The 17,754-nt window shown below is 36.9% G+C and overlaps 19 non-coding genes across 19 annotated transcripts; 9 read left to right on the top strand and 10 right to left on the bottom strand.

Moving 5' to 3' along the window:
* Window positions 1–2,277: 2,277 nt before the first annotated feature.
* On the bottom strand, window positions 2,278–2,351 carry TRNAN-GUU (transfer RNA asparagine (anticodon GUU)). The gene has a single exon. It is a non-coding gene; the product is annotated as a tRNA-Asn (tRNA).
* A 186-nt stretch (window positions 2,352–2,537) lies between these two features.
* TRNAM-CAU (transfer RNA methionine (anticodon CAU)) lies at window positions 2,538–2,609 on the top strand. Its single transcript has one exon. It is a non-coding gene; the product is annotated as a tRNA-Met (tRNA).
* A 3,157-nt stretch (window positions 2,610–5,766) lies between these two features.
* Window positions 5,767–5,840, bottom strand: TRNAN-GUU (transfer RNA asparagine (anticodon GUU)). Its single transcript has one exon. It is a non-coding gene; the product is annotated as a tRNA-Asn (tRNA).
* Window positions 5,841–6,026: 186 nt separating this feature from the next.
* TRNAM-CAU (transfer RNA methionine (anticodon CAU)) lies at window positions 6,027–6,098 on the top strand. Its single transcript has one exon. It is a non-coding gene; the product is annotated as a tRNA-Met (tRNA).
* Window positions 6,099–6,927: 829 nt separating this feature from the next.
* On the bottom strand, window positions 6,928–7,002 carry TRNAN-GUU (transfer RNA asparagine (anticodon GUU)). The gene has a single exon. It is a non-coding gene; the product is annotated as a tRNA-Asn (tRNA).
* Window positions 7,003–8,095: 1,093 nt separating this feature from the next.
* On the bottom strand, window positions 8,096–8,169 carry TRNAN-GUU (transfer RNA asparagine (anticodon GUU)). The gene has a single exon. It is a non-coding gene; the product is annotated as a tRNA-Asn (tRNA).
* A 186-nt stretch (window positions 8,170–8,355) lies between these two features.
* TRNAM-CAU (transfer RNA methionine (anticodon CAU)) lies at window positions 8,356–8,427 on the top strand. Its single transcript has one exon. It is a non-coding gene; the product is annotated as a tRNA-Met (tRNA).
* An 829-nt stretch (window positions 8,428–9,256) lies between these two features.
* Window positions 9,257–9,331, bottom strand: TRNAN-GUU (transfer RNA asparagine (anticodon GUU)). Its single transcript has one exon. It is a non-coding gene; the product is annotated as a tRNA-Asn (tRNA).
* Window positions 9,332–10,424: 1,093 nt separating this feature from the next.
* On the bottom strand, window positions 10,425–10,498 carry TRNAN-GUU (transfer RNA asparagine (anticodon GUU)). Its single transcript has one exon. It is a non-coding gene; the product is annotated as a tRNA-Asn (tRNA).
* A 186-nt stretch (window positions 10,499–10,684) lies between these two features.
* On the top strand, window positions 10,685–10,756 carry TRNAM-CAU (transfer RNA methionine (anticodon CAU)). The gene has a single exon. It is a non-coding gene; the product is annotated as a tRNA-Met (tRNA).
* Window positions 10,757–11,846: 1,090 nt separating this feature from the next.
* On the top strand, window positions 11,847–11,918 carry TRNAM-CAU (transfer RNA methionine (anticodon CAU)). The gene has a single exon. It is a non-coding gene; the product is annotated as a tRNA-Met (tRNA).
* A 1,095-nt stretch (window positions 11,919–13,013) lies between these two features.
* Window positions 13,014–13,085, top strand: TRNAM-CAU (transfer RNA methionine (anticodon CAU)). The gene has a single exon. It is a non-coding gene; the product is annotated as a tRNA-Met (tRNA).
* An 835-nt stretch (window positions 13,086–13,920) lies between these two features.
* TRNAN-GUU (transfer RNA asparagine (anticodon GUU)) lies at window positions 13,921–13,994 on the bottom strand. Its single transcript has one exon. It is a non-coding gene; the product is annotated as a tRNA-Asn (tRNA).
* Window positions 13,995–14,180: 186 nt separating this feature from the next.
* TRNAM-CAU (transfer RNA methionine (anticodon CAU)) lies at window positions 14,181–14,252 on the top strand. The gene has a single exon. It is a non-coding gene; the product is annotated as a tRNA-Met (tRNA).
* Window positions 14,253–15,081: 829 nt separating this feature from the next.
* Window positions 15,082–15,155, bottom strand: TRNAN-GUU (transfer RNA asparagine (anticodon GUU)). Its single transcript has one exon. It is a non-coding gene; the product is annotated as a tRNA-Asn (tRNA).
* A 186-nt stretch (window positions 15,156–15,341) lies between these two features.
* On the top strand, window positions 15,342–15,413 carry TRNAM-CAU (transfer RNA methionine (anticodon CAU)). Its single transcript has one exon. It is a non-coding gene; the product is annotated as a tRNA-Met (tRNA).
* Window positions 15,414–16,248: 835 nt separating this feature from the next.
* TRNAN-GUU (transfer RNA asparagine (anticodon GUU)) lies at window positions 16,249–16,322 on the bottom strand. Its single transcript has one exon. It is a non-coding gene; the product is annotated as a tRNA-Asn (tRNA).
* A 186-nt stretch (window positions 16,323–16,508) lies between these two features.
* Window positions 16,509–16,580, top strand: TRNAM-CAU (transfer RNA methionine (anticodon CAU)). Its single transcript has one exon. It is a non-coding gene; the product is annotated as a tRNA-Met (tRNA).
* An 829-nt stretch (window positions 16,581–17,409) lies between these two features.
* TRNAN-GUU (transfer RNA asparagine (anticodon GUU)) lies at window positions 17,410–17,484 on the bottom strand. The gene has a single exon. It is a non-coding gene; the product is annotated as a tRNA-Asn (tRNA).
* Window positions 17,485–17,754: the final 270 nt, after the last annotated feature.

Genomic DNA, 17,754 nt, shown 5'->3' with positions numbered 1-17,754 from the left:
TGCGCCACAGAGACAGTTTGCAAAGGCATGTACTGACAAAGGCTAAAAAGCATTCATCTAGAAAGTTTCCTAGAAAAAGGTTAAAAAGGCAATAATCTGGAGAGTTTTGCAAGATTTTTCTTCCATTGACCAACGAAGAAACACATTGGTACTTTCACATGATGAGTGAGTACTTCAGGATCTCTGACACTTACATGAGCAGCAGAGTGGCGCAGCGGAAGTGTGCTGGGCCCATAACCCAGAGGTCGGTGGATCGAAACCATCCTCTGCTATGTGCACTTATTTTTTTGTTAATTAAATTCTTCCAAAACTGGAATTGATATTTTGACTCTTTTATTTTTACTTAAAGTACAATAACTTTTAACTTTTTAATTTGTTTTAATAGTATATTGACAGCATTGTTTTCTTTCAGAAATCCACTTAATTTTCTTTACCCTATTACTGAAATGGTAATTGACAAAAACAAGCTACATTGTCACCAGAAGAGCAATGCAAAATGTACAATTGATATTTCAAAATCATCTTTCCATCTTGAATTTCAATGATGCATTGGGGCAACGATTTTGTGAGAAACATCTTCACCCTTAAAGAAAGATTTTCGTAACTTCTTACCTGTGTGCTGATTAGATATCACCTGGTTTTCACATTAAACAGATTCCCACTTGAGAAAGCAGCAAGGATGCAGTGAGGTTTATGTTTCCTGGTGTCAACCTGTATTATTTCAGTGGACATTGTAATGAGGATGCATCTTGCTGCCTTTCCAATGAAGCAAGTTTTAATCAGTAATAGGTGAAAAACCATTCCTACAAAGGTGTTAATCAGAGACTTGGCTTTGTGGACACTTTTCAGAGAGCAAATGTGTTAGCATAAAAATAAAGCCATAAAATGGAGAGCTGTTTAATCACTCAATTGGATTTCTCTGCCTGCATCATTTTTTTTCTCTGCAACCCCATGCTAAATTGTGCTTCCTGTTTTTTATAAAATGACTTAATCAAATATGACTCTGATTGCATCAGAGAAGGCCAGGTACCCTACACCATAAGAGGTGGTTTGAAATTTTGACTTGTCTACTTAAAGATCAGCAAAATTTGATCACAAGGTCAATTACGTCCCTGGTTGGGATTGAACCACCAACCTTTCGGTTAACAGCCGAATGCGCTAACCGATTGCTGCGCCACAGAGACAGCTTGCAAAAGCATGTACTGACAAAGGCTAAAAAGCATTCATCTAGAAAGTTTCCTAGAAAAAGGTTAAAAAGGCAATAATCTGGAGAGTTTTGCAAGATTTTTCTTCCATTGACCAACGAAGAAACACATTGGTACTTTCACATGATGAGTGAGTACTTCAGGATCTCTGACACTTACATGAGCAGCAGAGTGGCGCAGCGGAAGCGTGCTGGGCCCATAACCCAGAGGTCGGTGGATCAAAACCATCCTCTGCTATGTGCACTTATTTTTTTGTTAATTAAATTCTTCCAAAACTGGAATTGATATTTTGACTCTTTTATTTTTACTTAAAGTACAATAACTTTTAACATTTTAATTTGTTTTAATAGTATATTGACAGCATTGTTTTCTTTCAGAAATCCACTTAATTTTCTTTACCCTATTACTGAAATGGTAATTGACAAAAACAAGCTACATTGTCACCAGATGAGCAATGCAAAATGTACAATTGATATTTCAAAATCATCTTTCCATCTTGAATTTCAATGATGCATTGGGGCAACGATTTTGTGAGAAACATCTTCACCCTTAAAGAAAGATTTTCTTAACTTCTTACCTGTGTGCTGATTAGATATCACCTGGTTTTCACATTAAACAGATTCCCACTTGAGAAAGCAGCAAGGATGCAGTGAGGTTTATGTTTCCTGGTGTCAACCTGTATTATTTCAGTGGACATTGTAATGAGGATGCATCTTGCTGCCTTTCCAATGAAGCAAGTTTTAATCAGTAATAGGTGAAAAACCATTCCTACAAAGGTGTTAATCAGAGACTTGGCTTTGTGGACACTTTTCAGAGAGCAAATGTGTTAGCATAAAAATAAAGCCATAAAATGGAGAGCTGATTAATCACTCAATTGGATTTCTCTGCCTGCATAATTTTTTTTCTCTGCAACCCCATGCTAAATTGTGCTTCCTGTTTTTTATAAAATGACTTAATCAAATATGACTCTGATTGCATCAGAGAAGGCCAGGTACCCTACACCATAAGAGGTGGTTTGAAATTTTGACTTGTCTACTTAAAGATCAGCAAAATTTGATCACAAGGTCAATTACGTCCCTGGGTGGGATTGAACCACCAACCTTTCGGTTAACAGCCGAATGCGCTAACCGATTGCGCCACAGAGACAGCTTGCAAAAGCATGTACTGACAAAGGCTAAAAAGCATTCATCTAGAAAGTTTCCTCGAAAAAGGTTAAAAAGGCAATAATCTGGAGAGTTTTGCAAGATTTTTCTTCCATTGACCAACGAAGAAACACATTGGTACTTTCACATGATGAGTGAGTACTTCAGGATCTCTGACACTTACATGAGCAGCAGAGTGGCGCAGCGGAAGCGTGCTGGGCCCATAACCCAGAGGTCGGTGGATCGAAACCATCCTCTGCTATGTGCACTTATTTTTTTGTTAATTAAATTCTTCCAAAACTGGAATTGATATTTTGACTCTTTTATTTTTACTTAAAGTACAATAACTTTTAACATTTTAATTTGTTTTAATAGTATATTGACAGCATTGTTTTCTTTCAGAAATCCACTTAATTTTCTTTACCCTATTACTGAAATGGTAATTGACAAAAACAAGCTACATTGTCACCAGATGAGCAATGCAAAATGTACAATTGATATTTCAAAATCATCTTTCCATCTTGAATTTCAATGATGCATTGGGGCAACGATTTTGTGAGAAACATCTTCACCCTTAAAGAAAGATTTTCTTAACTTCTTACCTGTGTGCTGATTAGATATCACCTGGTTTTCACATTAAACAGATTCCCACTTGAGAAAGCAGCAAGGATGCAGTGAGGTTTATGTTTCCTGGTGTCAACCTGTATTATTTCAGTGGACATTGTAATGAGGATGCATCTTGCTGCCTTTCCAATGAAGCAAGTTTTAATCAGTAATAGGTGAAAAACCATTCCTACAAAGGTGTTAATCAGAGACTTGGCTTTGTGGACACTTTTCAGAGAGCAAATGTGTTAGCATAAAAATAAAGCCATAAAATGGAGAGCTGATTAATCACTCAATTGGATTTCTCTGCCTGCATAATTTTTTTTCTCTGCAACCCCATGCTAAATTGTGCTTCCTGTTTTTTATAAAATGACTTAATCAAATCTGATTGCATCAGAGAAGGCCAGGTACCCTACACTATAAGAGGTGGTTTGAAATTTTGACTTGTCTACTTAAAGATCACCAAAATTTGATCACAAGGTCAATTACGTCCCTGGGTGGGATTGAACCACCAACCTTTCGGTTAACAGACGAATGCGCTAACCGATTGCGCCACAGAGACAGCTTGCAAAAGCATGTACTGACAAAGGCTAAAAAGCATTCATCTAGAAAGTTTCCTAGAAAAAGGTTAAAAAGGCAATAATCTGGAGAGTTTTGCAAGATTTTTCTTCCATTGACCAAAGACGAAACACATTGGTACTTTCACATAATGAGTGAGTACTTCAGGATCTCTGACACTTACATGAGCAGCAGAGTGGGGCAGCAGAAGCGTGCTGGGCCCATAACCCAGAGGTCGGTGGATTGAAACCATCCTCTGCTATGTGCACTTATTTTTTTGTTAATTAAATTCTTCCAAAACTGGAATTGATATTTTGACTCTTTTATTTTTACTTAAAGTACAATAACTTTTAACATTTTAATTTGTTTTAATAGTATATTGACAGCATTGTTTTCTTTCAGAAATCCACTTAATTTTCTTTACCCTATTACTGAAATGGTAATTGACAAAAACAAGCTACATTGTCACCAGAAGAGCAATGCAAAATGTACAATTGATATTTCAAAATCATCTTTCCATCTTGAATTTCAATGATGCATTGGGGCAACGATTTTGTGAGAAACATCTTCACCCTTAAAGAAAGATTTTCTTAACTTCTTACCTGTGTGCTGATTAGATATCACCTGGTTTTCACATTAAACAGATTCCCACTTGAGAAAGCAGCAAGGATGCAGTGAGGTTTATGTTTCCTGGTGTCAACCTGTATTATTTCAGTGGACATTGTAATGAGGATGCATCTTGCTGCCTTTCCAATGAAGCAAGTTTTAATCAGTAATAGGTGAAAAACCATTCCTACAAAGGTGTTAATCAGAGACTTGGCTTTGTGGACACTTTTCAGAGAGCAAATGTGTTAGCATAAAAATAAAGCCATAAAATGGAGAGCTGATTAATCACTCAATTGGATTTCTCTGCCTGCATCATTTTTTTTCTCTGCAACCCCATGCTAAATTGTGCTTCCTGTTTTTTATAAAATGACTTAATCAAATATGACTGCATCAGAGAAGGCCAGGTACCCTACACTATAAGAGGTGGTTTGAAATTTTGACTTGTCTACTTAAAGATCACCAAAATTTGATCACAAGGTCAATTACGTCCCTGGGTGCGATTGAACCACCAACCTTTCGGTTAACAGCCGAATGCGCTAACCGATTGCGCCACAGAGACAGCTTGCAAAAGCATGTACTGACAAAGGCTAAAAAGCATTCATCTAGAAAGTTTCCTAGAAAAAGGTTAAAAAGGCAATGATCTGGAGAGTTTTGCAAGATTTTTCTTCCATTGACCAAAGAAGAAACACATTGGTACTTTCACATAATGAGTGAGTACTTCAGGATCTCTGACACTTACATGAGCAGCAGAGTGGGGCAGCAGAAGCGTGCTGGGCCCATAACCCAGAGGTCGGTGGATTGAAACCATCCTCTGCTATGTGCACTTATTTTTTTGTTAATTAAATTCTTCCAAAACTGGAATTGATATTTTGACTCTTTTATTTTTACTTAAAGTACAATAACTTTTAACATTTTAATTTGTTTTAATAGTATATTGACAGCATTGTTTTCTTTCAGAAATCCACTTAATTTTCTTTACCCTATTACTGAAATGGTAATTGACAAAAACAAGCTACATTGTCACCAGAAGAGCAATGCAAAATGTACAATTGATATTTCAAAATCATCTTTCCATCTTGAATTTCAATGATGCATTGGGGCAACGATTTTGTGAGAAACATCTTCACCCTTAAAGAAAGATTTTCTTAACTTCTTACCTGTGTGCTGATTAGATATCACCTGGTTTTCACATTAAACAGATTCCCACTTGAGAAAGCAGCAAGGATGCAGTGAGGTTTATGTTTCCTGGTGTCAACCTGTATTATTTCAGTGGACATTGTAATGAGGATGCATCTTGCTGCCTTTCCAATGAAGCAAGTTTTAATCAGTAATAGGTGAAAAACCATTCCTACAAAGGTGTTAATCAGAGACTTGGCTTTGTGGACACTTTTCAGAGAGCAAATGTGTTAGCATAAAAATAAAGCCATAAAATGGAGAGCTGATTAATCACTCAATTGGATTTCTCTGCCTGCATAATTTTTTTTCTCTGCAACCCCATGCTAAATTGTGCTTCCTGTTTTTTATAAAATGACTTAATCAAATATGACTCTGATTGCATCAGAGAAGGCCAGGTACCCTACACCATAAGAGGTGGTTTGAAATTTTGACTTGTCTACTTAAAGATCAGCAAAATTTGATCACAAGGTCAATTACGTCCCTGGGTGGGATTGAACCACCAACCTTTCGGTTAACAGCCGAATGCGCTAACCGATTGCGCCACAGAGACAGCTTGCAAAAGCATGTACTGACAAAGGCTAAAAAGCATTCATCTAGATAGTTTCCTAGAAAAAAGTTAAAAAGGCAATAATCTGGAGAGTTTTGCAAGATTTTTCTTCCATTGACCAACGAAGAAACACATTGGTACTTTCACATGATGAGTGAGTACTTCAGGATCTCTGACACTTACATGAGCAGCAGAGTGGCGCAGCGGAAGCGTGCTGGGCCCATAACCCAGAGGTCGGTGGATCGAAACCATCCTCTGCTATGTGCACTTATTTTTTTGTTAATTAAATTCTTCCAAAACTGGAATTGATATTTTGACTCTTTTATTTTTACTTAAAGTACAATAACTTTTAACATTTTAATTTGTTTTAATAGTATATTGACAGCATTGTTTTCTTTCAGAAATCCACTTAATTTTCTTTACCCTATTACTGAAATGGTAATTGACAAAAACAAGCTACATTGTCACCAGAAGAGCAATGCAAAATGTACAATTGATATTTCAAAATCATCTTTCCATCTTGAATTTCAATGATGCATTGGGGCAACGATTTTGTGAGAAACATCTTCACCCTTAAAGAAAGATTTTCTTAACTTCTTACCTGTGTGCTGATTAGATATCACCTGGTTTTCACATTAAACAGATTCCCACTTGAGAAAGCAGCAAGGATGCAGTGAGGTTTATGTTTCCTGGTGTCAACCTGTATTATTTCAGTGGACATTGTAATGAGGATGCATCTTGCTGCCTTTCCAATGAAGCAAGTTTTAATCAGTAATAGGTGAAAAACCATTCCTACAAAGGTGTTAATCAGAGACTTGGCTTTGTGGATACTTTTCAGAGAGCAAATGTGTTAGCATAAAAATAAAGCCATAGTATGGAGAGCTGATTAATCACTCAATTGGATTTCTCTGCCTGCATAATTTTTTTTCTCTGCAACCCCATGCTAAATTGTGCTTCCTGTTTTTTATAAAATGACTTAATCAAATCTGATTGCATCAGAGAAGGCCAGGTACCCTACACTATAAGAGGTGGTTTGAAATTTTGACTTGTCTACTTAAAGATCACCAAAATTTGATCACAAGGTCAATTACGTCCCTGGGTGGGATTGAACCACCAGACCTTTCGGTTAACAGCCGAATGCGCTAACCGATTGCGCCACAGAGACAGCTTGCAAAAGCATGTACTGACAAAGGCTAAAAAGCATTCATCTAGAAAGTTTCCTAGAAAAAGGTTAAAAAGGCAATGATCTGGAGAGTTTTGCAAGATTTTTCTTCCATTGACCAAAGAAGAAACACATTGGTACTTTCACATAATGAGTGAGTACTTCAGGATCTCTGACACTTACATGAGCAGCAGAGTGGGGCAGCAGAAGCGTGCTGGGCCCATAACCCAGAGGTCGGTGGATTGAAACCATCCTCTGCTATGTGCACTTATTTTTTTGTTAATTAAATTCTTCCAAAACTGGAATTGATATTTTGACTCTTTTATTTTTACTTAAAGTACAATAACTTTTAACATTTTAATTTGTTTTAATAGTATATTGACAGCATTGTTTTCTTTCAGAAATCCACTTAATTTTCTTTACCCTATTACTGAAATGGTAATTGACAAAAACAAGCTACATTGTCACCAGAAGAGCAATGCAAAATGTACAATTGATATTTCAAAATCATCTTTCCATCTTGAATTTCAATGATGCATTGGGGCAACGATTTTGTGAGAAACATCTTCACCCTTAAAGAAAGATTTTCTTAACTTCTTACCTGTGTGCTGATTAGATATCACCTGGTTTTCACATTAAACAGATTCCCACTTGAGAAAGCAGCAAGGATGCAGTGAGGTTTATGTTTCCTGGTGTCAACCTGTATTATTTCAGTGGACATTGTAATGAGGATGCATCTTGCTGCCTTTCCAATGAAGCAAGTTTTAATCAGTAATAGGTGAAAAACCATTCCTACAAAGGTGTTAATCAGAGACTTGGCTTTGTGGACACTTTTCAGAGAGCAAATGTGTTAGCATAAAAATAAAGCCATAAAATGGAGAGCTGATTAATCACTCAATTGGATTTCTCTGCCTGCATAATTTTTTTTCTCTGCAACCCCATGCTAAATTGTGCTTCCTGTTTTTTATAAAATGACTTAATCAAATATGACTCTGATTGCATCAGAGAAGGCCAGGTACCCTACACCATAAGAGGTGGTTTGAAATTTTGACTTGTCTACTTAAAGATCAGCAAAATTTGATCACAAGGTCAATTACATCCCTGGGTGGGATTGAACCACCAACCTTTCGGTTAACAGCCGAATGCGCTAACCGATTGCGCCACAGAGACAGCTTGCAAAAGCATGTACTGACAAAGGCTAAAAAGCATTCATCTAGATAGTTTCCTAGAAAAAAGTTAAAAAGGCAATAATCTGGAGAGTTTTGCAAGATTTTTCTTCCATTGACCAACGAAGAAACACATTGGTACTTTCACATGATGAGTGAGTACTTCAGGATCTCTGACACTTACATGAGCAGCAGAGTGGCGCAGCGGAAGCGTGCTGGGCCCATAACCCAGAGGTCGGTGGATCGAAACCATCCTCTGCTATGTGCACTTATTTTTTTGTTAATTAAATTCTTCCAAAACTGGAATTGATATTTTGACTCTTTTATTTTTACTTAAAGTACAATAACTTTTAACATTTTAATTTGTTTTAATAGTATATTGACAGCATTGTTTTCTTTCAGAAATCCACTTAATTTTCTTTACCCTATTACTGAAATGGTAATTGACAAAAACAAGCTACATTGTCACCAGAAGAGCAATGCAAAATGTACAATTGATATTTCAAAATCATCTTTCCATCTTGAATTTCAATGATGCATTGGGGCAACGATTTTGTGAGAAACATCTTCACCCTTAAAGAAAGATTTTCTTAACTTCTTACCTGTGTGCTGATTAGATATCACCTGGTTTTCACATTAAACAGATTCCCACTTGAGAAAGCAGCAAGGATGCAGTGAGGTTTATGTTTCCTGGTGTCAACCTGTATTATTTCAGTGGACATTGTAATGAGGATGCATCTTGCTGCCTTTCCAATGAAGCAAGTTTTAATCAGTAATAGGTGAAAAACCATTCCTACAAAGGTGTTAATCAGAGACTGGGCTTTGTGGATACTTTTCAGAGAGCAAATGTGTTAGCATAAAAATAAAGCCATAGTATGGAGAGCTGATTAATCACTCAATTGGATTTCTCTGCCTGCATAATTTTTTTTCTCTGCAACCCCATGCTAAATTGTGCTTCCTGTTTTTTATAAAATGACTTAATCAAATCTGATTGCATCAGAGAAGGCCAGGTACCCTACACTATAAGAGGTGGTTTGAAATTTTGACTTGTCTACTTAAAGATCACCAAAATTTGATCACAAGGTCAATTACGTCCCTGGGTGGGATTGAACCACCAGACCTTTCGGTTAACAGCCGAATGCGCTAACCGATTGCGCCACAGAGACAGCTTGCAAAAGCATGTACTGACAAAGGCTAAAAAGCATTCATCTAGAAAGTTTCCTAGAAAAAGGTTAAAAAGGCAATGATCTGGAGAGTTTTGCAAGATTTTTCTTCCATTGACCAAAGAAGAAACACATTGGTACTTTCACATAATGAGTGAGTACTTCAGGATCTCTGACACTTACATGAGCAGCAGAGTGGGGCAGCAGAAGCGTGCTGGGCCCATAACCCAGAGGTCGGTGGATTGAAACCATCCTCTGCTATGTGCACTTATTTTTTTGTTAATTAAATTCTTCCAAAACTGGAATTGATATTTTGACTCTTTTATTTTTACTTAAAGTACAATAACTTTTAACATTTTAATTTGTTTTAATAGTATATTGACAGCATTGTTTTCTTTCAGAAATCCACTTAATTTTCTTTACCCTATTACTGAAATGGTAATTGACAAAAACAAGCTACATTGTCACCAGAAGAGCAATGCAAAATGTACAATTGATATTTCAAAATCATCTTTCCATCTTGAATTTCAATGATGCATTGGGGCAACGATTTTGTGAGAAACATCTTCACCCTTAAAGAAAGATTTTCTTAACTTCTTACCTGTGTGCTGATTAGATATCACCTGGTTTTCACATTAAACAGATTCCCACTTGAGAAAGCAGCAAGGATGCAGTGAGGTTTATGTTTCCTGGTGTCAACCTGTATTATTTCAGTGGACATTGTAATGAGGATGCATCTTGCTGCCTTTCCAATGAAGCAAGTTTTAATCAGTAATAGGTGAAAAACCATTCCTACAAAGGTGTTAATCAGAGACTTGGCTTTGTGGACACTTTTCAGAGAGCAAATGTGTTAGCATAAAAATAAAGCCATAAAATGGAGAGCTGATTAATCACTCAATTGGATTTCTCTGCCTGCATAATTTTTTTTCTCTGCAACCCCATGCTAAATTGTGCTTCCTGTTTTTTATAAAATGACTTAATCAAATATGACTCTGATTGCATCAGAGAAGGCCAGGTACCCTACACCATAAGAGGTGGTTTGAAATTTTGACTTGTCTACTTAAAGATCAGCAAAATTTGATCACAAGGTCAATTACATCCCTGGGTGGGATTGAACCACCAACCTTTCGGTTAACAGCCGAATGCGCTAACCGATTGCGCCACAGAGACAGCTTGCAAAAGCATGTACTGACAAAGGCTAAAAAGCATTCATCTAGATAGTTTCCTAGAAAAAAGTTAAAAAGGCAATAATCTGGAGAGTTTTGCAAGATTTTTCTTCCATTGACCAACGAAGAAACACATTGGTACTTTCACATGATGAGTGAGTACTTCAGGATCTCTGACACTTACATGAGCAGCAGAGTGGCGCAGCGGAAGCGTGCTGGGCCCATAACCCAGAGGTCGGTGGATCGAAACCATCCTCTGCTATGTGCACTTATTTTTTTGTTAATTAAATTCTTCCAAAACTGGAATTGATATTTTGACTCTTTTATTTTTACTTAAAGTACAATAACTTTTAACATTTTAATTTGTTTTAATAGTATATTGACAGCATTGTTTTCTTTCAGAAATCCACTTAATTTTCTTTACCCTATTACTGAAATGGTAATTGACAAAAACAAGCTACATTGTCACCAGAAGAGCAATGCAAAATGTACAATTGATATTTCAAAATCATCTTTCCATCTTGAATTTCAATGATGCATTGGGGCAACGATTTTGTGAGAAACATCTTCACCCTTAAAGAAAGATTTTCTTAACTTCTTACCTGTGTGCTGATTAGATATCACCTGGTTTTCACATTAAACAGATTCCCACTTGAGAAAGCAGCAAGGATGCAGTGAGGTTTATGTTTCCTGGTGTCAACCTGTATAATTTCAGTGGACATTGTAATGAGGATGCATCTTGCTGCCTTTCCAATGAAGCAAGTTTTAATCAGTAATAGGTGAAAAACCATTCCTACAAAGGTGTTAATCAGAGACTTGGCTTTGTGGATACTTTTCAGAGAGCAAATGTGTTAGCATAAAAATAAAGCCATAGTATGGAGAGCTGATTAATCACTCAATTGGATTTCTCTGCCTGCATAATTTTTTTTCTCTGCAACCCCATGCTAAATTGTGCTTCCTGTTTTTTATAAAATGACTTAATCAAATCTGATTGCATCAGAGAAGGCCAGGTACCCTACACTATAAGAGGTGGTTTGAAATTTTGACTTGTCTACTTAAAGATCACCAAAATTTGATCACAAGGTCAATTACGTCCCTGGGTGGGATTGAACCACCAGACCTTTCAGTTAACAGCCGAATGCGCTAACCGATTGCGCCACAGAGACAGCTTGCAAAAGCATGTACTGACAAAGGCTAAAAAGCATTCATCTAGAAAGTTTCCTAGAAAAAGGTTAAAAAGGCAATAATCTGGAGAGTTTTGCAAGATTTTTCTTCCATTGACCAACGAAGAAACACATTGGTACTTTCACATGATGAGTGAGTACTTCAGGATCTCTGACACTTACATGAGCAGCAGAGTGGCGCAGCGGAAGCGTGCTGGGCCCATAACCCAGAGGTCGGTGGATCGAAACCATCCTCTGCTATGTGCACTTATTTTTTTGTTAATTAAATTCTTCCAAAACTGGAATTGATATTTTGACTCTTTTATTTTTACTTAAAGTACAATAACTTTTAACATTTTAATTTGTTTTAATAGTATATTGACAGCATTGTTTTCTTTCAGAAATCCACTTAATTTTCTTTACCCTATTACTGAAATGGTAATTGACAAAAACAAGCTACATTGTCACCAGATGAGCAATGCAAAATGTACAATTGATATTTCAAAATCATCTTTCCATCTTGAATTTCAATGATGCATTGGGGCAACGATTTTGTGAGAAACATCTTCACCCTTAAAGAAAGATTTTCTTAACTTCTTACCTGTGTGCTGATTAGATATCACCTGGTTTTCACATTAAACAGATTCCCACTTGAGAAAGCAGCAAGGATGCAGTGAGGTTTATGTTTCCTGGTGTCAACCTGTATTATTTCAGTGGACATTGTAATGAGGATGCATCTTGCTGCCTTTCCAATGAAGCAAGTTTTAATCAGTAATAGGTGAAAAACCATTCCTACAAAGGTGTTAATCAGAGACTTGGCTTTGTGGACACTTTTCAGAGAGCAAATGTGTTAGCATAAAAATAAAGCCATAAAATGGAGAGCTGATTAATCACTCAATTGGATTTCTCTGCCTGCATCATTTTTTTTCTCTGCAACCCCATGCTAAATTGTGCTTCCTGTTTTTTATAAAATGACTTAATCAAATATGACTCTGATTGCATCAGAGAAGGCCAGGTACCCTACACCATAAGAGGTGGTTTGAAATTTTGACTTGTCTACTTAAAGATCAGCAAAATTTGATCATAAGGTCAATTACGTCCCTGGTTGGGATTGAACCACCAACCTTTCGGTTAACAGCCGAATGCGCTAACCGATTGCGCCACAGAGACAGCTTGCAAAAGCATGTACTGACAAAGGCTAAAAAGCATTCATCTAGAAAGTTTCCTAGAAAAAGGTTAAAAAGGCAATAATCTGGAGAGTTTTGCAAGATTTTTCTTCCATTGACCAACGAAGAAACACATTGGTACTTTCACATGATGAGTGAGTACTTCAGGATCTCTGACACTTACATGAGCAGCAGAGTGGCGCAGCGGAAGCGTGCTGGGCCCATAACCCAGAGGTCGGTGGATCGAAACCATCCTCTGCTATGTGCACTTATTTTTTTGTTAATTAAATTCTTCCAAAACTGGAATTGATATTTTGACTCTTTTATTTTTACTTAAAGTACAATAACTTTTAACATTTTAATTTGTTTTAATAGTATATTGACAGCATTGTTTTCTTTCAGAAATCCACTTAATTTTCTTTACCCTATTACTGAAATGGTAATTGACAAAAACAAGCTACATTGTCACCAGATGAGCAATGCAAAATGTACAATTGATATTTCAAAATCATCTTTCCATCTTGAATTTCAATGATGCATTGGGGCAACGATTTTGTGAGAAACATCTTCACCCTTAAAGAAAGATTTTCTTAACTTCTTACCTGTGTGCTGATTAGATATCACCTGGTTTTCACATTAAACAGATTCCCACTTGAGAAAGCAGCAAGGATGCAGTGAGGTTTATGTTTCCTGGTGTCAACCTGTATTATTTCAGTGGACATTGTAATGAGGATGCATCTTGCTGCCTTTCCAATGAAGCAAGTTTTAATCAGTAATAGGTGAAAAACCATTCCTACAAAGGTGTTAATCAGAGACTTGGCTTTGTGGACACTTTTCAGAGAGCAAATGTGTTAGCATAAAAATAAAGCCATAAAATGGAGAGCTGATTAATCACTCAATTGGATTTCTCTGCCTGCATAATTTTTTTTCTCTGCAACCCCATGCTAAATTGTGCTTCCTGTTTTTTATAAAATGACTTAATCAAATATGACTCTGATTGCATCAGAGAAGGCCAGGTACCCTACACCATAAGAGGTGGTTTGAAATTTTGACTTGTCTACTTAAAGATCAGCAAAATTTGATCACAAGGTCAATTACGTCCCTGGGTGGGATTGAACCACCAACCTTTCGGTTAACAGCCGAATGCGCTAACCGATTGCGCCACAGAGACAGCTTGCAAAAGCATGTACTGACAAAGGCTAAAAAGCATTCATCTAGAAAGTTTCCTAGAAAAAGGTTAAAAAGGCAATAATCTGGAGAGTTTTGCAAGATTTTTCTTCCATTGACCAACGAAGAAACACATTGGTACTTTCACATGATGAGTGAGTACTTCAGGATCTCTGACACTTACATGAGCAGCAGAGTGGCGCAGCGGAAGCGTGCTGGGCCCATAACCCAGAGGTCGGTGGATCGAAACCATCCTCTGCTATGTGCACTTATTTTTTTGTTAATTAAATTCTTCCAAAACTGGAATTGATATTTTGACTCTTTTATTTTTACTTAAAGTACAATAACTTTTAACATTTTAATTTGTTTTAATAGTATATTGACAGCATTGTTTTCTTTCAGAAATCCACTTAATTTTCTTTACCCTATTACTGAAATGGTAATTGACAAAAACAAGCTACATTGTCACCAGATGAGCAATGCAAAATGTACAATTGATATTTCAAAATCATCTTTCCATCTTGAATTTCAATGATGCATTGGGGCAACGATTTTGTGAGAAACATCTTCACCCTTAAAGAAAGATTTTCTTAACTTCTTACCTGTGTGCTGATTAGATATCACCTGGTTTTCACATTAAACAGATTCCCACTTGAGAAAGCAGCAAGGATGCAGTGAGGTTTATGTTTCCTGGTGTCAACCTGTATTATTTCAGTGGACATTGTAATGAGGATGCATCTTGCTGCCTTTCCAATGAAGCAAGTTTTAATCAGTAATAGGTGAAAAACCATTCCTACAAAGGTGTTAATCAGAGACTTGGCTTTGTGGACACTTTTCAGAGAGCAAATGTGTTAGCATAAAAATAAAGCCATAAAATGGAGAGCTGATTAATCACTCAATTGGATTTCTCTGCCTGCATAATTTTTTTTCTCTGCAACCCCATGCTAAATTGTGCTTCCTGTTTTTTATAAAATGACTTAATCAAATCTGATTGCATCAGAGATGGCCAGGTACCCTACACTATAAGAGGTGGTTTGAAATTTTGACTTGTCTACTTAAAGATCACCAAAATTTGATCACAAGGTCAATTACGTCCCTGGGTGGGATTGAACCACCAACCTTTCGGTTAACAGCCGAATGCGCTAACCGATTGCGCCACAGAGACAGCTTGCAAAAGCATGTACTGACAAAGGCTAAAAAGCATTCATCTAGATAGTTTCCTAGAAAAAAGTTAAAAAGGCAATAATCTGGAGAGTTTTGCAAGATTTTTCTTCCATTGACCAACGAAGAAACACATTGGTACTTTCACATGATGAGTGAGTACTTCAGGATCTCTGACACTTACATGAGCAGCAGAGTGGCGCAGCGGAAGCGTGCTGGGCCCATAACCCAGAGGTCGGTGGATCGAAACCATCCTCTGCTATGTGCACTTATTTTTTTGTTAATTAAATTCTTCCAAAACTGGAATTGATATTTTGACTCTTTTATTTTTACTTAAAGTACAATAACTTTTAACATTTTAATTTGTTTTAATAGTATATTGACAGCATTGTTTTCTTTCAGAAATCCACTTAATTTTCTTTACCCTATTACTGAAATGGTAATTGACAAAAACAAGCTACATTGTCACCAGAAGAGCAATGCAAAATGTACAATTGATATTTCAAAATCATCTTTCCATCTTGAATTTCAATGATGCATTGGGGCAACGATTTTGTGAGAAACATCTTCACCCTTAAAGAAAGATTTTCTTAACTTCTTACCTGTGTGCTGATTAGATATCACCTGGTTTTCACATTAAACAGATTCCCACTTGAGAAAGCAGCAAGGATGCAGTGAGGTTTATGTTTCCTGGTGTCAACCTGTATTATTTCAGTGGACATTGTAATGAGGATGCATCTTGCTGCCTTTCCAATGAAGCAAGTTTTAATCAGTAATAGGTGAAAAACCATTCCTACAAAGGTGTTAATCAGAGACTTGGCTTTGTGGACACTTTTCAGAGAGCAAATGTGTTAGCATAAAAATAAAGCCATAAAATGGAGAGCTGATTAATCACTCAATTGGATTTCTCTGCCTGCATAATTTTTTTTCTCTGCAACCCCATGCTAAATTGTGCTTCCTGTTTTTTATAAAATGACTTAATCAAATATGACTCTGATTGCATCAGAGAAGGCCAGGTACCCTACACCATAAGAGGTGGTTTGAAATTTTGACTTGTCTACTTAAAGATCAGCAAAATTTGATCACAAGGTCAATTACGTCCCTGGGTGGGATTGAACCACCAACCTTTCGGTTAACAGCCGAATGCGCTAACCGATTGCGCCACAGAGACAGCTTGCAAAAGCATGTACTGACAAAGGCTAAAAAGCATTCATCTAGATAGTTTCCTAGAAAAAAGTTAAAAAGGCAATAATCTGGAGAGTTTTGCAAGATTTTTCTTCCATTGACCAACGAAGAAACACATTGGTACTTTCACATGATGAGTGAGTACTTCAGGATCTCTGACACTTACATGAGCAGCAGAGTGGCGCAGCGGAAGCGTGCTGGGCCCATAACCCAGAGGTCGGTGGATCGAAACCATCCTCTGCTATGTGCACTTATTTTTTTGTTAATTAAATTCTTCCAAAACTGGAATTGATATTTTGACTCTTTTATTTTTACTTAAAGTACAATAACTTTTAACATTTTAATTTGTTTTAATAGTATATTGACAGCATTGTTTTCTTTCAGAAATCCACTTAATTTTCTTTACCCTATTACTGAAATGGTAATTGACAAAAACAAGCTACATTGTCACCAGAAGAGCAATGCAAAATGTACAATTGATATTTCAAAATCATCTTTCCATCTTGAATTTCAATGATGCATTGGGGCAACGATTTTGTGAGAAACATCTTCACCCTTAAAGAAAGATTTTCTTAACTTCTTACCTGTGTGCTGATTAGATATCACCTGGTTTTCACATTAAACAGATTCCCACTTGAGAAAGCAGCAAGGATGCAGTGAGGTTTATGTTTCCTGGTGTCAACCTGTATTATTTCAGTGGACATTGTAATGAGGATGCATCTTGCTGCCTTTCCAATGAAGCAAGTTTTAATCAGTAATAGGTGAAAAACCATTCCTACAAAGGTGTTAATCAGAGACTTGGCTTTGTGGATACTTTTCAGAGAGCAAATGTGTTAGCATAAAAATAAAGCCATAGTATGGAGAGCTGATTAATCACTCAATTGGATTTCTCTGCCTGCATAATTTTTTTTCTCTGCAACCCCATGCTAAATTGTGCTTCCTGTTTTTTATAAAATGACTTAATCAAATCTGATTGCATCAGAGAAGGCCAGGTACCCTACACTATAAGAGGTGGTTTGAAATTTTGACTTGTCTACTTAAAGATCACCAAAATTTGATCACAAGGTCAATTACGTCCCTGGGTGGGATTGAACCACCAGACCTTTCGGTTAACAGCCGAATGCGCTAACCGATTGCGCCACAGAGACAGCTTGCAAAAGCATGTACTGACAAAGGCTAAAAAGCATTCATCTAGAAAGTTTCCTAGAAAAAGGTTAAAAAGGCAATGATCTGGAGAGTTTTGCAAGATTTTTCTTCCATTGACCAAAGAAGAAACACATTGGTACTTTCACATAATGAGTGAGTACTTCAGGATCTCTGACACTTACATGAGCAGCAGAGTGGGGCAGCAGAAGCGTGCTGGGCCCATAACCCAGAGGTCGGTGGATTGAAACCATCCTCTGCTATGTGCACTTATT

This window comes from Pseudophryne corroboree, chromosome 4 (genome assembly GCF_028390025.1).
Source record: "Pseudophryne corroboree isolate aPseCor3 chromosome 4, aPseCor3.hap2, whole genome shotgun sequence".
NCBI classification, from domain to species: Eukaryota; Metazoa; Chordata; class Amphibia; order Anura; family Myobatrachidae; genus Pseudophryne; species Pseudophryne corroboree.
The sequence above is the reverse complement of the archived record's forward strand: the minus strand, read 5'-3'. Positions and strand labels throughout refer to the sequence as shown.